Source organism: Dipteris shenzhenensis, unplaced genomic scaffold, assembly GCF_047967505.1.
Source record: "Dipteris shenzhenensis isolate YYH24624 ecotype China unplaced genomic scaffold, Dip_SZ_1.0 scaf0007, whole genome shotgun sequence".
In the NCBI taxonomy this organism is placed as follows: domain Eukaryota; kingdom Viridiplantae; phylum Streptophyta; class Polypodiopsida; order Gleicheniales; family Dipteridaceae; genus Dipteris; species Dipteris shenzhenensis.
The window spans coordinates 3,749-23,715 of record NW_028239314.1 but is presented as its reverse complement, the minus strand read 5'-3'; the positions used below and the strand labels follow the sequence as shown (position 1 = coordinate 23,715).

General features: G+C 48.6%; 5 non-coding genes and 1 pseudogene across 5 annotated transcripts; 5 read left to right on the top strand and 1 right to left on the bottom strand.

The window, feature by feature from the left end:
* Window positions 1-5,823: 5,823 nt before the first annotated feature.
* On the top strand, window positions 5,824-5,896 carry TRNAV-UAC (transfer RNA valine (anticodon UAC)). The gene has a single exon. It is a non-coding gene; the product is annotated as a tRNA-Val (tRNA).
* Window positions 5,897-6,808: 912 nt separating this feature from the next.
* On the top strand, window positions 6,809-6,882 carry TRNAD-GUC (transfer RNA aspartic acid (anticodon GUC)). The gene has a single exon. It is a non-coding gene; the product is annotated as a tRNA-Asp (tRNA).
* A 4,923-nt stretch (window positions 6,883-11,805) lies between these two features.
* LOC147879479 (18S ribosomal RNA) lies at window positions 11,806-13,586 on the top strand (annotated as a pseudogene).
* Window positions 13,587-15,055: 1,469 nt separating this feature from the next.
* TRNAR-UCG (transfer RNA arginine (anticodon UCG)) lies at window positions 15,056-15,129 on the top strand. The gene has a single exon. It is a non-coding gene; the product is annotated as a tRNA-Arg (tRNA).
* Window positions 15,130-16,026: 897 nt separating this feature from the next.
* On the bottom strand, window positions 16,027-16,097 carry TRNAG-UCC (transfer RNA glycine (anticodon UCC)). Its single transcript has one exon. It is a non-coding gene; the product is annotated as a tRNA-Gly (tRNA).
* Window positions 16,098-16,859: 762 nt separating this feature from the next.
* On the top strand, window positions 16,860-16,933 carry TRNAP-UGG (transfer RNA proline (anticodon UGG)). The gene has a single exon. It is a non-coding gene; the product is annotated as a tRNA-Pro (tRNA).
* The last annotated feature ends 3,034 nt before the right edge of the window (window positions 16,934-19,967 follow it).

Below are 19,967 nucleotides of genomic sequence, written 5' to 3'. Positions count from 1 at the left end.
TGGAATTTGATGGTGAGCGTATTGGCCTAGCCTTGTGAGACTCGTCCAATGGCAAAGGCTAAAGGCGCGCCCGCCCCTTTCTTTGTTTTTGTCGGGTAAGCGCTACGCGCAGGCAAAAAGGCATAAGGTATATTGAGTATTTTCTAACTGTTATATACCTCATCAGGAGGTAGGATGGTACCTATAGCTGAGCTTAAGCTCGCCTGCCTAGCAGCCTTATTCCCGGAGAAAAAAGCGCAAGGCGTTTGCCTCGCCGGCGGCGTTTGAGGCGAATAGCCGCCTTGCCAGCGATTAAGGCAAATAATATATTACGTATGAGTTGAGATATGTATTACATACGTGATACTGATCATATACATATCAAAAGAGAACAGTAGGAGTTAGCTATTCGATTGCTCCGCCAATGATTTACGATATTGAATAGCCATTTCTTCCTTCTGTTCTGGGGAAGGCAGTGTCTCTCTATTTCATTTCTATGGGGAGATTTTATAGAATTATAGTGAGGTTCAGGGAATACCACAGCATTGGGTTTTTCATACTCGACCTCCGAATAGTGTGGATAATAATAGTCCAGATAATGAAAATAAAAAGGAGAAGTTTTTTTCCTCTCATAATGGAAGAGGGGATACTTTTCAGGTATCCAATAACCTTTATGACTGAAAGGATAATGGGAAGAATCTTTATAAATAGAGAGATAGGAGGGAAGTCTCGAAGGAGATCATTTTCTTTATTTCAGTTATTCTGTCGATTTTCTAATTCGTTCCCTCTTTTCTTTATACCATGCTATGTCTGGTTTGATAGGATCTCAAGAAGCTTCTTTAATAGGTGTGGGATCACCGCAGGGTACTGTAGAACCAGGAATATTGACTATTTTGGGATTGGCATAAATATGTTTATGACTTGTTGGCTACCTGGCTTATAAAATATGTTCACGAGAGGGAATACGAACCGGAATAACGTCCGATCTTTTTTCTAGAAAGGGTAGAAGATTGATGTGTTTCCCTTTAATAGTTTTTAGTAACGGTTTGAGCTTTTACATCTTTCCCTTCATGAGTAATCCGTAAGAGGGGGACGACTTTCACGAAGTATGTGATTTTTCGGAGAAATCTTCAGATTTTCGTCTTTTGGATGGTTTTTTCCGGAGCTCCTTTCGAAAGGAGGGAAACCCCAAAATTAGGTCGGCCAAATTCCCAGATTTCCCTCTTTTCCATGATTTTTTCAGAAGCCTCTCCCTCCGAATAAGGGGAAATCCCCACTCCCGAATAAGGGCTCTCTTTCTCGGATTGAGTCTTTTATGCCGAACATTTTCTCCTATTTGACGACGAATTTTAGATCCTGATGCCGACGTATTTGTTTCTGTCCATTATCTTTCCGTCTTTGATATTCATGACAGTTTGTGGTGTTTGGGCAGAGAACGCTTGGCGTTTTCCGCGTTGCCACCTTTTCCGCGCTTGCTTGGAAGTTTCGAATGCATGAGCATAGCCCGTATGCACGGGAGCTTCGAATGCATGAGCATAGCCCGTATGCACGGGAGCCCCTTTCCTTCCTGCGCTACAGCCGCTTCCCGAGCTTCTTGCCCGCGTTGCGGCACCCGCTTTTCCCTTGCTTGGAAGGGGTTCTCTTCGTTTTTCAACCCAATCACTTTCAGAATGCTATGGATTTTCGGAAGACTATCAAAAGGATACGCGAGAATAGGCAAATACAAAATCTTGCTGCCAAAGGCTGCTGCCAGAGCCTCATTTTTCCCATCTCTAATTCCATGGGGTTCTTCCGGGGAACCGATGGCGCTTAGCCCGGACCAACCCGAACCGAGGGTCCCTCCCCCAACCCCGAAAAGGTAGGAATCTGTTCAAATCTGGTATCGGCGGACGGTCGGGGATCTCTATGTCGGGTGTTTGGTCTAACCCCTCACCTGGCCGAAGGGAACCTCTCAGCAGCAACAGATAGATTTCCGTTTCGCCTGCAAAGCGCGAGGCTGGAATCGTTCTTTGGAGAACACTTAGCCCAAGGTTGGGAAGCTTGGATCCGGGGTACCTCGTTTGAGGTCCCGTTCGCGACTTCTGCCCACCGGGGGATAGACGCTCGCGGTTCTGGCGGCGAAGTGGTAACCAAAACCTATCCGAAAGGATGGAGTTTCGAGATTGGTCAGCCTCTTGGGGCTTACTCGTCTTGGCCTTGCTTTTCTTTGTGCCACCATATGGTGGTCCGAATCGCAGCCAGGAGATCCGGTTATAATAGGATCTTCAGAAATTCTGGTGTACTGGGAGACGACCCAGTAATAGGTGGCCGCCGGGTGGCGAATATATATCGTTGATTATGCCCCGTATAGATGTCACTATCAATTCGAGTAGGAGCCAAATATCTAATAATGGTTCTTACGAATCTGCCAAACGATTTATTTGGCGGAACATTGATGTGTCGCCTATCTCTCCTAAGTGGATAACCGCCGTCCGTAGATCATCGGCGATAACTTTATCCCCACTGGTGGAGAGGCTCCGGGAGTACCGTGAGGTACGGATAGCCGAAACTTATCGACTATTCGGAGCCGGGTATAAGGTGCTTGTTAAGCCCCCCAGACACGGGCGTTGGCTTCGGCACAAAATAATGATGCATTCACCGTCGGGACCTTTTCCGATCCCGTTGCAGTGGTGGCTGTCTATTGGTCAGACAAGACCACGTGACGCATCACATCAAGCGCTTCTTGGCGGCCATTAGGCGTTGGGAAGAGTGGAAGGTTGACTTCCGGAACATACCGATACTCATCTCAACGAATGGGTCCGGGACGGGAGAAGTACGTCCTTTCGTCCTGGGTAAGACAATGGACTGACTATCTCTCACCGAGACTGGTAGAGATAATGGAAAGGGGACACTACGACGTGTCGGTGTGGTGGAAAGCGATTAATGTCGTTCCCACATCACCGGATTATCCGAGGGCTGTGAAAAACAGTCAGTCAAAGGTATGGAACTATGTTCCGCATCTGGGATGAGGTTTCCGCACCGATACGGGGTCCACGGGTGCTAGATGAGGCATCATCTGGCATCAAGCCTTGGGTCACCCAGAAAGAGCAGGAAAGGCTCGGATGGGGGTAGGGGGGGAGGATGAGAATCGGCGGTTGGCATCCGGTTCAGTTCGGAGAAGAAGGGTTGGCATGTTTATGTGTTCCGCACGTCAATATCGAAATCCACGTGTCCCTTGAGATGGGCAAGAAAATAAGGCTGCAGGGAGTGCAGTTCAGAATTGACGAACCGAAGGCAGGGATAATCCCTGAAGAGAATACACGAGAAGCGTCTGGGAATTGTGTATTCTAGAAGGGTAGTGGTCTAATCCACGGCAACCACTAACTCCTCCTGAAGGCTAGAGAGGGGTAGGGAACGAAAAACTACTGACAAGGTTATTCAGATTTCCACCCTCTTGATCAACTACGAAGAAGAAAACATGACAAATAAACGGAGTCTTGCTATCATGCTCACGGTGATAGGTTCCTAGAGTCAACCGGTCTCCGGGGGCTACGGCCAGAGGTAGAGCAACGATCGTTGGGCAGGCTCTATGGCTGGTGTGGATGGCGAAGGGAAAGGGTCCGAACGCCCGTAAGGGTGGTTCGCCTGGCTGCGTCGATCAGAGGTAGTTCCGAATGGGACCATCCAATTCGGCTGGTAAACGCCTAAAAAGACGGGACAGTTGTCGGGAGAGACCTTGCGGGCTTTTTTAACTTGTCAAATCTCTTTCGAGAAACGGCTAGTTCTAACTCCGGACCAGCGGCAGTTGAAGCTTACTCGGGAGCATCATAATATTAATGATCAACTCCCACTTCGCATCGAGCGGATTAGATTCTTGATTTGCTAGATTGGCTAGAAGGTGCTTCTAAGGCCGAAGAGAATAGGGAATAGTTGGGTTTTCGGGTTCTCTATCTGTTTCATAAACAATGGCTAATGAGCCGAGCACCTCGAACCCGCTTGACGAGAGAGATCCTGGAAGATCGAAGATCGACCGACCCCTGATAGATTACGCGCGACATCGAAGGCACTTGGCACGATAGCTTCTTTCTTTGATGAGCTGGCCGAAGGGCAGCAAGGGAGTTAGAAGCTGGTCTGAGGTCGAAGACCGAAGGTCCAATACGAGATGGAGCTGAAAGCAACATCGAATGAAGGCATTGAGATTGGATGCTGCTGGGAGATCTTTGCTCGACCTACCCCCCGCCTAATGATCGAGGGAGCTGAAAGCGACTGAGATCGTAGGGTTTGTTTGCCAAAATAATGGGAATGGTCGATCACTTCGAGGCGAAATAAGAAAAATTGTTTGTTGGCTCTCCGAATAAAACATGATAAGAAAGAATGCCTTTTTGAATGAAATGGGTTGTTTGGCTTTGTCGAATCCAAATGGGGGGACACGAAGCAGAGGCAATCGACGCTGAGCGAATGAATTCAAACCATTTGTTTGCCAATAAAATTCTAATTTCATGAAGAAATTGCTTATTTATTGACCCGAATGGCTGAAAGAAATGACCAAATTGGATGAATAATTCGCCCCAGCAGAAGCTAAAGGGCTATCCGACTTGGCTGGGTCGATCTCTGATACTCCAGCATCTCTGCTCCCTACCGGCACAAGATGAAATATCTCGGGATTAAAGCCGAGAGAGCCAGAGAAAAACGTATAGAATGTGCTCTTCCCCCTGTTGGACTAGGATTATTGCGAAATCGGATTATTGTTATCTGTGCTAGTCAATCATGAAAACAGAGCGATCTGTATTGATCTATAAATTTGCGTATTATAATGGAGCCACGACTGATTTGACCTTTTTCTTCCGCTTCAGGAGAATAGTTCCAATGGTAGAACAATGGTCTCCAAAACCAAAGGTTAAGGGTTCGAATCCCTTTTCTCCTGATTACCTAGCTCGGTACGAAGAGGTTGCGTTTCTTTACCACAGACAAGTATCATACTGGATATGGGGCACATAGCGCTGGGAAGGTCCAGAAAGATATACAAGGACCAGCTATTGCCCGGTTCGACAGGGCCCTAGTAGAGGTAACCAAGGACAAATGGGCCTCAGCCGCCTATTCTTATTTCCCCCAGTCGTACAAGTTCGAGATACTGGCGTAGCAAAAGTGCGTATCATTTGGGTGGCTAAGGGCACCTCTCTAGGCTACCTCCGGCCGGCCATCCGGGCCATAACAACAAATCGGAGGCGGTTCGCCCTTGGGATATCTTTTCCGCTTTTAGCTCCTCCATCTCTTGTGCCGGACGGGAGGGAAGGACGGTCAATTCCGAAAGATTTTCCTTCCTTTGCCTAAGATTTGGCCGTTTCTCCATTTCCGCCATTTCTTGTTTTGGAAATGGGGGTACTTGTTGGTTCCCTAACGGGAACCCCAGCAACTCAGCGCTTTATCTCCGGAGAAGCGCTTTTGCGCGCTTCGCTTCGAGGGTTATCTCTTTCCGGAGCGCGTTTCGCGCCCCGCACGCCATTTCTCTCGGGAATCGGGGAAGGGAATCTCGCGGCCCTCTTCTTCAACCGGAAGCCAGGCCACTTATCCACCACTTCGCTCTAACTAAAAGGCCGAGGGATGGATGCACTTCAATGGCGCAGCGACTCAGGGCACAAAGCGATGAATTACCGGTAGGGATATGTAGTAAGATAAAGCGTCGAGCGATCAATGGAAGAACACCATCGAGAAACGCACCACTCATGGTGTGCTCTTTGATAGTTGATGATCTGGCAATTCCAAGCAAGAGGGCCGGGGGGACGAGAGGACCTTGCCCGAGGGGGGACTCGATACGGGCCGGTAGGCACCGTAGAAGGAAAGGGAGGGCTGTGAGCCCCCTGCAGAGGGTAATTAGCTCAGTTGGTAGAGTGCCTCGTTTACACCGAGAGAGTCAGCGGTTCGAGTCCGTTATTACCCAAGGTTGGTTTTCCAAACCAAACACTGTAATTATGAATTGAATCCGGCGTATGGTTTTCAAATCCACTAATTTGATTGATGGTGGTACAACCACGGGAATCCCGGAAGGGGCAGAAGGAGCGAGCCCGCTTTATCCGCATGACGAAGAAGAAAAAGCTGAATAATACTTGCAAAAAACGTTATCACAGTTGAATGAGACGGAGGAAAGTGGCAGGCAGCCATCCACTTCGTGTCGTGGATGGCTGCCCGCCACTTTCTTCTCACAAAGCTTCACTGCAGCTCCATTGGCTACACGAGCGCAGCAGACGCTTTGTGTAATTCATCCACACCTGCGATTTCTCCTTCGGACTGCATCGCAGGTGTGGAACCACTAAAAGCTTGACAGATGGAGGCAAGGTTCGCAGAGAACGTGAAAAACGAGCAATTCTTTCTTTCTTGGAAACCGAAGAAAAAGAAGGTGCGCTGTCGCATGGCGTTTTCTTGGTTTATGGTACAATTCAAACTACTAGATGGTCATGAAATCTGTGGACCTTTCAATTCAATTGAAAAGCGTTGGGCGAGCGGCAGGGCGTGGCTCCGCTTGCTGCATAGCGAGTAAAGGCCGGGGGGCGGCTGGCTTCGCCTAAAAACCGATCCGAACTTGCAGATTGTGCCATTACTACTACGAGGCCCTCGAAATGCGACAAGACCACGGGTTGACCAACCTTCCTACTGCCACCGCCTTCAGGTGCGAAGCAGGGAGCCCTAGCCCCCGCCCGGCGCTGCGCGGGCCCGCCACGGCGGCCACTCACTTCATTTTCCTCGAAAGCCTCGTTCAGGCGGAAGATATAGTTTCAACCTTCGGATCTCTACTGGCATAGCCGTGCCGAGTGGAAAGATCCCGATGAAGAATCTACGATGATTCATGACGTTTGGGAAAATAGCTTAGTTGGTTAGAGTGCTGGTCTGTCACGCCAGAAGTCGCGGGTTCAAATCCCGTTTTTCCCGGTGAAACTTGAATCAGATTTCCTACAAGCAACGTCTCTGGGAAAAACCCAGTCTTGACTGCTTCTCGAATTTTCTAAAATTTAGTAATGACACGAGTTATTCTCCCTCCGATGGTCCACCCCGCCAAATTCCGTCCGGGAGGGATGGAAGGAGAATGGGAATCGGGATGATGCTCCGGAAGATGGGAATTATCCGTGCAACGATGCTCCGAAGCGTGGTTATTATCCGAAAGAAGGGAGGGAACCTTCGAAATTTACTAATTAGGGAGGAATGACAGGGAAAAGGGCGACTCCGTGGGATGTCTCGATAACAGAACTGACGGGATTGTACGTGGGTATAGTATCGATGAACATATTAAGAATTTCGCTACGACGCAGGGACTTTCCGAACAACTTTGGGATTTGAATGCGAATGATTGGGAGAGTTGGTTAGGCTGTTTCGACAAGTACAACCTGTCATTGGAGGTGTGGCAAAAAATTGCACCGCAAAAAAAAAGGGAGATTCGATATCGAAAATTTGAATGGATTCAGAGGGATCGGGGGAAGCTTTCTCGCTGAGCACGAATATGTCCTTCGTGAGAAACGAAACGATTATTCCATCTATACCGAAACCCCGTTCCTCAACCTAAAGTTGTGTTTTTTTGCGGTTTGGTGATTTTCTCACCAAACCTGAAATGGGAGTTTATAGATCATTTGAGTTTTTACAAATCGGAAGATTAAGAACATGAACTTCTCAAATAGCTACACCTGGTTCTGGGCCGGTTGATGCGAATACTATCGGAGGAGGAGCGGGATGTGCTAGTAACGGAATACCCATCATGGGTAACATAGTCCGAGCAACACTGGAAAATGTGACTAAAGTATAACCAGCCACTTTATTGGCAAATAGACATATTCCTAAGCCCGATGCACGAAAACCGAGAAGAATCGACTCGACTTTTATTCGATAATTCAGACAGGGATTTCACCACCGAAAGTCCTACCACAAGTAGAATGGCTAAGTCCTTAAAAACACCCAGCGGCGAGGTAACCGTGAAAGGAAAAACAGGGCCGAAGGATTATCATCCATCTCAGCAGCCGCGGAGAGCTCCTCCTGATCCGCGGGCAGATTCTGCTACTTCAGTTTCATGGGCAGCGTCATCGTATGCATCCGCATAGGTTTCGTGGACCTGAGCTCCTTTCGCCGCAATTTCCCCCATGGCTTTCTTTTGTTAACCCCCCCTTCCCTTCTGAAGTGTCAGCCAACTCCTATAATCCTCTTTCCTCCCCTTCCAAGAAAACCATGCTTGGTTGGATCAGTGTGGGCTGATGTTTTGTCCCACTGGAAAAGCCGCCGAATTCGTCACCAACTGGAAAGCGGAAGCGACTCACTGTCTCGTCTCATTCTCGGAGGCGGGGATGCTCTCAAATAGCTAACAGTGCTTTCGACTAAAGTTCCATTTCCTGGCACGACGGAGCTTATACTGTTTATTCGTGCAACGGTGCACGACGCTCTACCATCCCATTTAGAAATGATTCCGCAACCATTTGCGTACTTGAACGCAAACTGAATAGTAGTAATTCATGCTATTCCTCGAACTCAGACCACAGAGCTTCCTAAGAACTGGGAAAATGCTATGAATCTGTTTAAATAGCTTCGCCTCTTGCCCTAAAAGTCGCTCCGAAAATGTCACTTAAAGTCTTTTAACTGGGGGAAACAAAACCCACTAGACGAACAGCTACTAATACCTCCTCGTTATATACTGATATTCATTCCGAACTCGAAACACTAGAGATTGAAATAGCAAATAAAATCAATTCGCGCGTAAATCGTACTTATATTCCGTTGCTCTTCCCCGTCCGTTCTTGATATTTATGGCAGTTTAAAGGCTGGCAAAAGAAAAGGGCTAACCGCATTTCTGGACTTGTGCCGAGGGAGAAGGTTCCTGCTGGCCGGTTTCTTTCCTCATCAGGAGATAGGTTACACCTATATGCTTTGCTTCAGTTTCCTGTTCGGTAGAAGTTTCCTGCTTTAGGTGAGTGCAGGGGAGAAGCAAGGGAAAAGCAGAGCGCTTCCATGAAGGGAAAAGCAGATGGAAAAGCTTTAGGTTCCGGGAAAAGCTTTAGGTTCCGGGAAAAGCTTTAGGTTCCGGGAGAAGCTTTAGGTTCCGCTTCTGGCAAAGGTTTAGAAAAATGGGTTCAAGAAGGTTAGGTTCTTCAACGGCGCCACTCGAGATGGAGGCTTAATTACTCCTCCATCGGGAACCCAGGGGAACCGCTTTGCCTAGCTGATCCTTCTAATACTCAATTCCGGCAACATGAATCCTCCATCGGCAGGGGAACCGCTTCCTGTTTCTTCCTGCCTGCAAAGCCTAGCTTCATCATCTTATTCGTGATCGCTTCCCCGGAATGCTGCCAGCAATAATCGAAAGAGGATTGGGATCGAGGGGAAGAAAAAGAAGCGGAAAGCTGTTGTTCATTCCCATGGAACAGATTCGAAGTCTGTCGGGGAAGAGCCACTTTCCCAACCCAAAAAAAAGTGTTGTTGCCCTCAAGTTTTCCTGCTAGCCCTTGCCGTTGCTAAAAGTGCCATAACATTTTTATTGACCCAATTTCCCCTCTCTCCTCTCATGAAGGCTAGCGTTTTCGCGCGCGGGAACCCGACAACAAGAACGCGGGGTCTACAGGTCAAACGCCTCCAACGAGTGCTACTTTCCCTGCTCGTACGCTGGCCTTCTTGCCTTCAAATGATTGGGTTCCCCGATTGGTTATGACGCGAACCCGCTAGATCAGCCAAAACCATCTGCTCATCCCACTGAAAGCCACTCCACAAGAACGAGAGTGCTCAACGATGGGCAAGCTCCTTCCACTGAATCCGCTGATGCGTGGCTAATCGAGGCTACGAGGCACAGAGCCAAAATCCGGGGTCCCTTCTGGGCTGGGAAACCTGGATAAGTTCATAAGTTCTAGGCCCCTAGAAAAAAACTCTGTTCTGCCCGCCCATCGTCCGAATCATTCGTCCGGAACCGAGCTGCCAAGGCTGGAAGCGAGCATTTGATCCGGTTCACGCGTGAAGGAGAGGTGTAACCACACAGACATTCCGTGGGATGGTAAGGTGGAACCCCCCCATTCCCCTAATAAAATGAATGAATTCTGCAATACGGGGAAGAACGGTACGAAACGATTCCAATGGTTCCCCGGGGTAGGTAGGGATTCAGGTAGGTATGACATAATTTTTTGGAACGGAAATCGAATTATTGGGGGGAAAAAATAGTACTACCAGTTGGATGCAATACATGTGTATTATTTCATTCAATACTGAATCACCCACGGAAATGGCACCTGAATCAATTACCATTTTAACCAATCGAATTGATCGATACGAGTCGATCTTCTATTCCGCTGGATAACCGAAGCAATGGATAACCCAATAGCAGCTTCGGCAGCTGCGACGGCTATTACGAATATGGAAAAGATTTCTCCCTTCATTTGTTGATCGTCAAGAAAATTGGGGAATGCTACGAGATTTCTATTGACGGCATTCGGAATCAGCTCGAGACACATCAGTGCCCTAACCATGTTTCGACTCGTGATTGATCCGGAAGAGCCACCCGAAAAGCAAGCGATTTTCCCGCCATTTCCCGAGCCATTTCTTTTCCGAATTCCAAATCCTGCCATTTTCCCACCTTATAGAATGCATGCATGCCATTTTTCCACCCGAAAAGCAAGCAAGCTCCGATTCGATCCAAAATTCATCGTCGAATATTCCGTATCAGTCACCGACGTTATCGTATAATAATAAGAAATGATTGTTGCTTTCGCTTCCATTACGGGTAGAATTCTTTCATTCTCTCGAAGATCAACGTAAAGTAAGATTAATCGTCTCGCTTGGCATGAATCATTAGGGTTTTCTGGTTCTGCGTTCTCGGTTCCTCGAAGAGATTCCAGGAGATTTCGACCGGAAGGAAGATAAAGGTCTGCCGAAATCACAGCGGGAAGGCCTCAGGCTGCCCGACTCACCACCCTTTCTAGTTAGTTCGAATCCGACTTCCGTTCATTATGACTGCAAGGCTTGTTGTGACGACTTCCAATTCCAACCGTGGGTTTTCGAGCATACGCTGAAAGTGGTGGTGCCTCCCCGAAAATCCCGCTCAAATCCCCGCATCCCGCCGGCAACACAACGGCCCGTAAGTGATCGCCTAGATCTACCCTCGAGGAGGACGAGGGTTCATCAGCGGAGCGGTTCCCCGATGGACTACTGATCGCATCCTCTTCGGGAGGCCCTGCCCCGTGTCTCCTCCTCCATGAAGGGATACATCCATATTGGTTCTGGATTAGCTCAGTCGGTAGAGCAGTGGACTGTTAATCCATGGGCCGCAAGTTCGAGTCTTGCATCCGGAGTTGGGAGCCAAAGGCAAAAGAAACCGAAAAATTTCATAGAAATACTTTCTTTTGTTCACTGAATACGGTCCACCGGGATAACGTGAAGGGAAGCCTGCTAAGCGCCTGAAAGCTCACTATAAGCAATGCCTCAGGCTTATGGAATTCGAACAAGAACTTCAAAATGAAACCTTGAGACGAGTCGTCGGGCATATACAGAAGTTCATAACATGGAGTGTGGTTTGGGCGATGCAAAGCAAGTATGGCTTTGTATCATGGAGCAGTTTCTATCGAACCTCCGAACCCCAAATCACATCATCATTGAATAGGGTTCGGCTCAGAGAGAGTTGAACTGGATCAATGAAAGAATAAATACTCGAAGAAAGGTCTTCACGCCCTTCCCTTCCCTTCCCTTCCCTTCCCTTCCCTTCCCTTCCCTTCCCTTCCCTTCCCGCGTGGAGGAGGAACCGTCCAGTATCCCCTCCGTCTTCAAGTATTTCCTTGAATCTGCAAAAACTATCCGGAAACTCAGAAAATATCTCGTTTCCGCGTTTTTAACCAAAAAACCGAGTTTGATCCTGGCTCAGAATGAACGCTAGCGATATGCTTAACACATGCAAGTCGAACGTTGTTTTCGTCCCTTCATGGAACAGTTGAAAACAAAGTGGCGAACGGGTGCGTAACGCGTGGGAATCTGCCAAACAGTTTGGGCCAAATCCCGAATAAACGAAAGCGAAAAAGCTTCGATAAAGCGTTAAAGCGCTGTTTGATGAGCCTGCGTAGTATTAGGTAGTTGGTTGGGTAAAGGCTGACCAAGCCGCAGATGCTTAGCTGATCTTTTCGGACGATCAGCCACACTGGGACTGAGACACGGCCCAGACTCCGTGGGGAGGCAGCAGTGGGGAATATTGGACAATGGGCGAAAGCCTGATCCAGCAATATCGCGTGAGTGAGTGAAAAACGTCGCGTTAGCGAGGAAGGGCAATGCCGCTTGTAAAGCTCTTTCGTCGGGTGCGCGATTGTGACAAGACTCGAGGAAGAAGCCCCGGCTAACTCCGTGCCAGCAGCCGCGGTAAGACGGGGGGGGCAAGTGTTATTCGGAATGACTGGGCGTAAAGGGCACGTAGGCAGTGAATCAGGTTGAGAGTCAAAGGCGCCAGCTCAACTGGCGGAATGCTTTCAAAACCAATTCACTCGAGTGAGATAGAGGGGAGTGGAATTTCGTGTGTAGGGATAAAATCCGGAGATATACGAAGGAACGCCGAAATAGCGAAGGCAGCTTTCTGGGTCTCTACTGACGCTGGGGTGCGAAAGCTTGGGGAGCAAACAGGATTAGATACCCTGGTAGTCCATGCCGTAAACGATGAGTGTTCGTCCTTGGTCTGCGGATCGGGGGCTCAGCTAACGCGTTAAACACTCCGCCTGGGGAGTACGGTCGCAAGACTGAAACTCAAAGGAATTGACGGGGGCCTGCACAAGCGGTGGAGCATGTGGTTTAATTCGATACAACGCGCAAAACCTTACCAGCCCTTGACATATGAACACTTGACGTATGAACACTTGACATATGAACAAGTGTGCTTGTCCTTAACGGGATGAAACGAAAATTCATACAGGTGCTGCATGGCTGTCGTCAGCTCGTGTCGTGAGACGTTTTTGGTTAACTCCTATAACGAGCGAAACCCTCGTTTTGTGTTGCTAAGACATGCTGCTCTCAAAGGATCAATGTCATCATTCACCCCCTAAAGCAGGAACATAGAACATGGGCTTCCGGCGAACGGTTCCGACGAGCGAGCCACCCGGTAATGGATGGTAAGTGAGCCGGTACCTGGGCCCATGAATCTGTGTTCAGTCTTAGGCCGGGATTGATGACACTCCCTCTGTGCCGATGTTGCACTCACAAAAGACTGCCCGTAGTTCTACTATGGAGGAAGGTGGGGATGACGTCAAGTCCGCATGGCCCTTATGGGCTGGGCTACACACGTGCTACAATGGCAATTACAATAGGAAGCAAGGCCGTAAGGCGGAGCGAATCCAGAAAGATTGCCTCAGTTCGGATTGTTCTCTGCAACTCGAGAACATAAAGTTGGAATCGCTAGTAATCGCGGATCAGCATGCCGCGGTGAATATGTACCCGGGCCCCGTACACACCGCCCGTCACACCCTGGGAATTGGTTTCGCCCGAAGCATCGACCAGGGATCACCCATTACTAAAGTGTTCCACGCCTAGTTGAGTGTGGCCCACTTTGGTATTGGTGGTCTTCTTGGCGCATACCACGGTTGGGTCAGTGACTGGGGTGAAGTCGTAACATGGTAGTCGTAGGGGAACCTGTGGCTGGAGGGAATCCTAAAGGAAGGCGCCAGCGTCCCTCCATTAACTGTACTAACGTCGGTAAAGTCAATTCGTTGGGTAAATGGCCGGGCGCTATGCGCGAGGAGAAAGCGCTATGCGCGGGGAAAGTTAGGCAGATTCGGGCTAACAAGAAATGCACTTTCCCAGGACGGCAGATTACTTTGGCCGGGCAGAAGTGGGCACTTTCCTTTAGGGAGCCACGTGCAAATCCACTGAGAATGGAAATTTCGTATATAGAATCCGCAATTGGACCATGGAGTGCAAATCCACTGAGAATTGTCCAAGGAATGGAAATTCAATCTTGCTTTCTTTGGCGTACCCACCGCGGAAAGGCATCGATTCCGGGAAGGAATTTCGGAATTGCGTATTCTAGTGGATGCGGCAAAGGCTCGCCGCACCCACCAAGAAGTTGGGCTCGCACTATCGTATCTGTTGGGGGAGCGTTGGCTCGCACTCCCCGGCAAGTTGAACGGTTGAATCATGTTGGCACACCATCGACTTTCCCTCGGCACCATTCCACGGGTTCGATTCCGGGATAGCCTTAAACTGCCATGAATATCCCCAGCTTTAATAACCAACACCACAAGACATGCCTGGAAACGGAAGAATGATTACAGAGCAAATGGCGACGAGTATCAAGGGAAAATTGAGGATTCTACAGGACGACTTCGCCGAACACATGGGCACGCTAAGAAACTTCCCCGGCCGCCCGGGGCCAGGCGATCTCAGTGAGCTCTCGGAAACCCTTTTTGTTATCCGTGACGCCACCCTGCCGGATATGCAATCGGTAGCGAGGCCTTTGGTGCAATTCGGACCGCCGTTCGATGAGTTGATGGAAGCTATAGACTGGGCTCTCGCCCCCCTGTGGCAAACCCCGCTTCCAAATTCACGCCGAGGCCTTCAGCCTATCCTGCCCCTATTGACACGAGTTGGGATCAAGTGGGAACTCACCGTAACCGAGATCACCGAAAAGGTAAACCTGGGGTTGGACGTGCGAATATGGGATTATTTCGAGCCAAATGTGTTTCTTTTTTATTTTCCTCCTATTTATGAATTTGCCCCTATTTATCTCTATTTAGTCATCAGTTTGCTACTTTCCTTGATCCTAAGGGGTTTATGGCATTATTACAGAACAAATGCTTCTAATATAAAGGCAACGAAAGCTCACAGAGGAACCTTAAATTATTGGCCTGCTCAAAGAAGTACTGCAGCTCGTTTAGTCCCAATTCTTCTTATAACCAATGTTCCAACTCTGCTTTTGCTAAATCTTATGTTATTTCGGTATATTCATGCGGGAATGGAAGAGATTCTGGCAGATCATGTTCACCATGAAGTCACACGAAATCGGATCTTGATTCTCCTTAGAATCCTCTTGTTAGTTATTATCAAAGATTTCCGCTTGTTTCTTGTTCTCCATTAATTGATTATTTTCACGGGTGGCCCTCGCGGGTCACCCCCCCCCGCACCGATAGCTCAATCGGATAGAGTACCTGGCTTCGAACCAGGTGGTTAGAGGTTCGAGTCCTCTTCGGTGCACACTCCGTTCCCCTTTCCGGCTCAATCCTTGTGTTGTATTTGCCAACAATAAAAGTCGAAAAATGCGCTTAGCGCGCCTTTTTACCCTTCGCCCTTGCCGACGGAATATCGGAAACTTTTCATCACAACCACATTGATAACCTTATAAATAAGGGAAACCTCAATCTCACCACGCTAATCGCTCGCTTCCGCTCGCTTCCGAACTTGTTTTTAGCCAAATAAGCGAATTAGCTAACTCTTTTCCCGGCGTAACCAATAGCAGTGCCGGGAGAGTCCGCTCCGTAACCAATCAGTAGCAGCGTTGGTGGGCTCCTTCCGTCCCTAACCTACAGCAGTGTAGCGAGAGTCCCGGTAAGCCTATCAGGTCCAGTGCTAGCGAGAGTCTCGGTAGCCTAGCCGGTCCAGTGCTACGAAAGCCAGTCAGTTAGCGAGTACGCTAGGGAGAGTCCCTAAGGTAACCAACCTATGGCAGTTGCTAGGGAGGGTCCGGTCGTTTCCCTCCACTAACCCCCCATCAGTTTCGAACTTAAAGCCCTTCGGCATCCCCACCTCCAACTTGAGTGTCACTTGCTGAAACCCCCTGCACGAGGGTCGTAAGCATCGAAGAACTTCCTAATGGTATACCGCCAACCGTATGCCGCTATCACTGGAGAAATCAGTGATATTAGAAATGACAATACCGGGTCAGAAGTTATCCCTCGCACACTTGTTCCCACTGCTCGAAGTTTTGAAAACGTAGCGCTTTCTTTTTCGAAGTGTTCTTCCAGGTTGCTAGGACAATGACCAACCATTAGGTTTAATTTGTGTTTGTTCTATATACGAGATTTTTCAAATAAATGGCACCTTTGGTTTTCCCGTAGCCATGACCTGTAGCCATCCCTTGTCCTACCTGTCAGTTGCGGATAACGGGAATCGAACCCATATCCTCTGCTTGGAAGGCAGATAATCTACCGTTAATCTATATCCGCCTAAGTTTCGTTCCCGGGGTGTTATAAAGAGATCATTCCTATAATACGAATCGGCCGAGGCGCGGGCTTGGCCTTCCATGCGCAAAGACTTTGCCCCGCTCAAGCACCTAGTAGAATGTGAGTGATGGATCATTCGTGTTCAATTCATTTCATATACGATAATTCATGGAACGCTATCGATGAAAACTTCCCGTTCGTATCTCTCCGATTCAAGAGCAATCAAGCCAAACCAACAAGAATTCGGAATGGAAAAATTATTGACCTGCCGCGCTACGCTTGGCTTGATGGGGTCCCCCGAATCACCACAATTGGAAAAGGAGTTACGTATATATAACGACAGCGTGATTTATCTGAAAAACGAAGGGGTAAAATCTTTTCAAACAACACAAAATTCCAAATTCTGACAAATCCCGGCTGCCCTCACGGGCTTAGAAGGCACGTTGGTAGGCCTAATATTAATCAGCCCATCTCGTGCTAATGCGTCATTTCGCTCTTTCCGCGAAGAGATCGAAATTCGAATATTGCACCATTCCATGGCACTTCACTTGTGGCCCAACGTTGACCCTGAATGAAAGGTGAGAAAGACGTACAGTCCAATCTCGGTCGAAAGACAAAGCTAGGCCGTGCGACTTGCATGCAGGGACATAAGAATTTTTAGGCAAATGGCCCTTTTCCTTTCCTGAGATTGAGTGATAAGAGATCGGGTGCCAAGTGCCAATCGATCGCTGTAGCCGGCCTTCAACCATTACTGGGGATGGCCCACGAGGTGTAGCGCAGTCTGGTAGCGCATCTGTTTTGGGTACAGAGGGCCATAGGTTCGAATCCTGTCACCTCGATTACTGCCGCCATTGGGCAGGTAACATTTCGCTCCGTCCCCTTTTCACTCGTGGGAATCTCCCAGCTACTACAGACGGGATAAATGCTCAAGAAGTGGGTTTTCCACCATTCTTTTCCTTTGTTGTTACCTGATTACTGTCTACCATGGCGAAACCACCCATCAACGCCATTGCGGACCACTTTCCATCGTGACGTACCTTCGGGACTCCCATATCCAAAGCTGTAGGAAGTGGAGCGTGATTGGGCCATATGCCAACCTGGCCACTACTCGTAGATGGGACGATTTCTCGAACCTCAGAATTCCGAACAGTTCGATTAGGAGCCATTACACGAAGATTCAGTACCATCCCTTTCATTGACCCTCCACTTGTAAGGTTGCAGCCTTTGTGGTGGCTTCATCGATGTTGCGCGGGAGATTATCCAATTCCCCAGGAAGAATCATTTGAAATCCCTTAGCTTAGTGGTTTCTGTTAAACTAACATATTTCCCTGGAGAACCAGTAAATACTTCTGCTACCCCTCTCCCCAGAAGTTTCGGGTCGAGTGAACTCCGTCCCTGGCTTCTTCAACCGCACATCGAAGTCAGCCCGAAAGCGCAAGAGATCGATCCTTTAGTGTCGTATTCCGCTGCTGGCTCATACCTCCACCCTTTCCCTCGGCTATTGTTGTGCCTTCCCGCGGAAGAACCAACGCATGATGTCAGAGTCTTAGTATGTGTGCTACCTCTCCGGCATTTAGTGCTGCTTCTTGGGAAATCTCTAACAGGCTTCTTGGACGGCCGGACATTGTCTTTGAAGGCTAGTTCCCGCGGGAACCCGCTAGGCTCCCTGCCCTTTCTGGTGGCGGGTCGGAATCCTTCAGTCCCTGTTTGCTACTAGCCTCTCTATTAGAAAGAAAGGCGGGTGCTACGGAATACAAGGAGTCGGGTTTTCGGGTGCAAGAGATGAGGCATGGTCCAAGCCCATTCGGACAGATGTACCGGTATGGCATGTCGGACAGACATGAGAGTCAGCAGCATCCGATGCACCATGGATAAAACGGATGAGGAGATACCCCCCCGCTGAACCCCGTTTCTATCAGATAGAAAGGGCCAAGTAGAGCATCATTGCTTTTCCCCCTCCATGTTCCCCTTCCCTGGCAACGTGCGTGTTAAAGTGTTTGATTTCGAAAAACAGTTAAAGAGGCGGCCGTCCTCTCAACGCATCTTCGATTTTTTCTGAACACGACTCTGCCGGCCGGTTTGCACGACGTTAGCTGGCAAAGGGCTATCTCCTATATAGGTAGTGTCTGGATTCGAGGCACTATCAGGGTACATTGATTCCCTTCCCGTGTGCTGTTTCTGATCGGCCTTTCGCTTTCCCGTTGATTAACCAATTCAATAGTCAGCAGGATTGGCTTTACCCTTGGTTGACCGACCCAATAGTAAGGGGTTGGTGAAGGGTTCCGACCTTCCGGCACCCTGAAGATGCCTTCGCTGGACGGACACATCCTGCCTTCGGCTTCATGAAGCCAAGAGGGCTTACCAACGACTCGGGAAACGGGAAAAGATTTGATCTTTTCGTGACACCAACGCAATCTGGGCATAATTCAGAGCGATTCCGTATTCGGCGTAATATACGATGCTTATTGGAGAAAAGAATTCCAGCTCCGAATTCGAAGAGAGGAAAATTATGGATAACTTCAAGAACAGAAAGGACGCAGAGAACCAACAAAACCAAGATCACTTCTCGAAAGGAACACAGAGCACAGAGATAGATAACCAAGAATACGAAAAGGGCCTCTTCCTTCGTGAAGCTTTATTTTCTGTTGGAGATCCAGTCAGCTACAAGATCAGTGATGGACCAGTCTATCTTTCACACTGATTTGTTGAATTGATATTTCGGATCGAGTCCCGGGTTGAAGGGTCGCCACAGGGCTTGGCAGCTCCTCGGCAGCTCCTCGTGTGTGGTGCGGGTTCGTCCCTTCATTGATGATGGTTGCACCCTCATTAAACCTCCAGTAGAATAGAGATGATCGCAAGTGCTCTGATCTCTCGCGGATGAGAAACCCCTACGTGAGAATCCACAGTTAGGGGCTCGGAGCAAGAACCCTCGCCCGAAGGGCCCTCGAAGAAGCCAACCCAAGGGCCTAGAAATGCTATCATTAGAATCTAACTTCATATATCTGCTGGCAATCGTATGGGAATCGAGATAAGGTCACTGTAATGGTTTACGTCTGAGAGATGCCTGGGAAAGATGCTTGCTGGAAAGCTCTTGGTCAAGTCTTTATCTTATCTAGAAGTAGTTCGAATAGGATAGGCGGAATGGGTTGAGAGATAGCTGTATTTCGGGGTATCTGGCAGCAGGGTCTCGGGTATGGAGAGTATCGGTCAGTGGATCACGACTAGTCGGGGTATATGAAAGACCTGGTAAAAGCTATACAGAAAGGCTAGATGGAGGGCTGGAGGTGGGCGAAGATTCCCCCCGTATCAGCAGCTCTTGAGGTCAAAAAAAAGGTCAAGTCTTTATCTGGATGGTGGAGCGAAAGCCGCATTCAATTCAATATCTTTCTCAGCCTTTCAGCGAAGCTGAGAAAAACCAAATGGAGTGTCATGACAAGAACTAAAATGAAGAAATCTGTGAACATTGATTCGTGGATTCATTTGTATTTGTTTTTAACGGGGATTATGAAATCCAGACTTTGACCTTACACCTCAGATTCCACAACGAGTAGACGTTTGTGCTTCCGCATAATCAATTAAAGCTACCTCCCCCCTCTTCCAGAGGTACAGGCGGGGGAGGCTCAAACAGGCATCACATTATATACGAAATTACCTAGCTTTCTCGGCTTTAATGCCAATAACAGCAGAGAATTATGGTTGAATGGGAAAGGGTTAGGGCAAGGAAAAAGGGAATGTGCGGAGCACGGGATTTGGGATAATATATAGTGGGAGGACTAATAATAAGGATAATGAGTAGCAGCTGGCCCGGGCTCTACACAATTCCACTCAACGGTGCAGGGGCGTAGGGTTTTGGTTAACTTGAAGGGGCGGGCA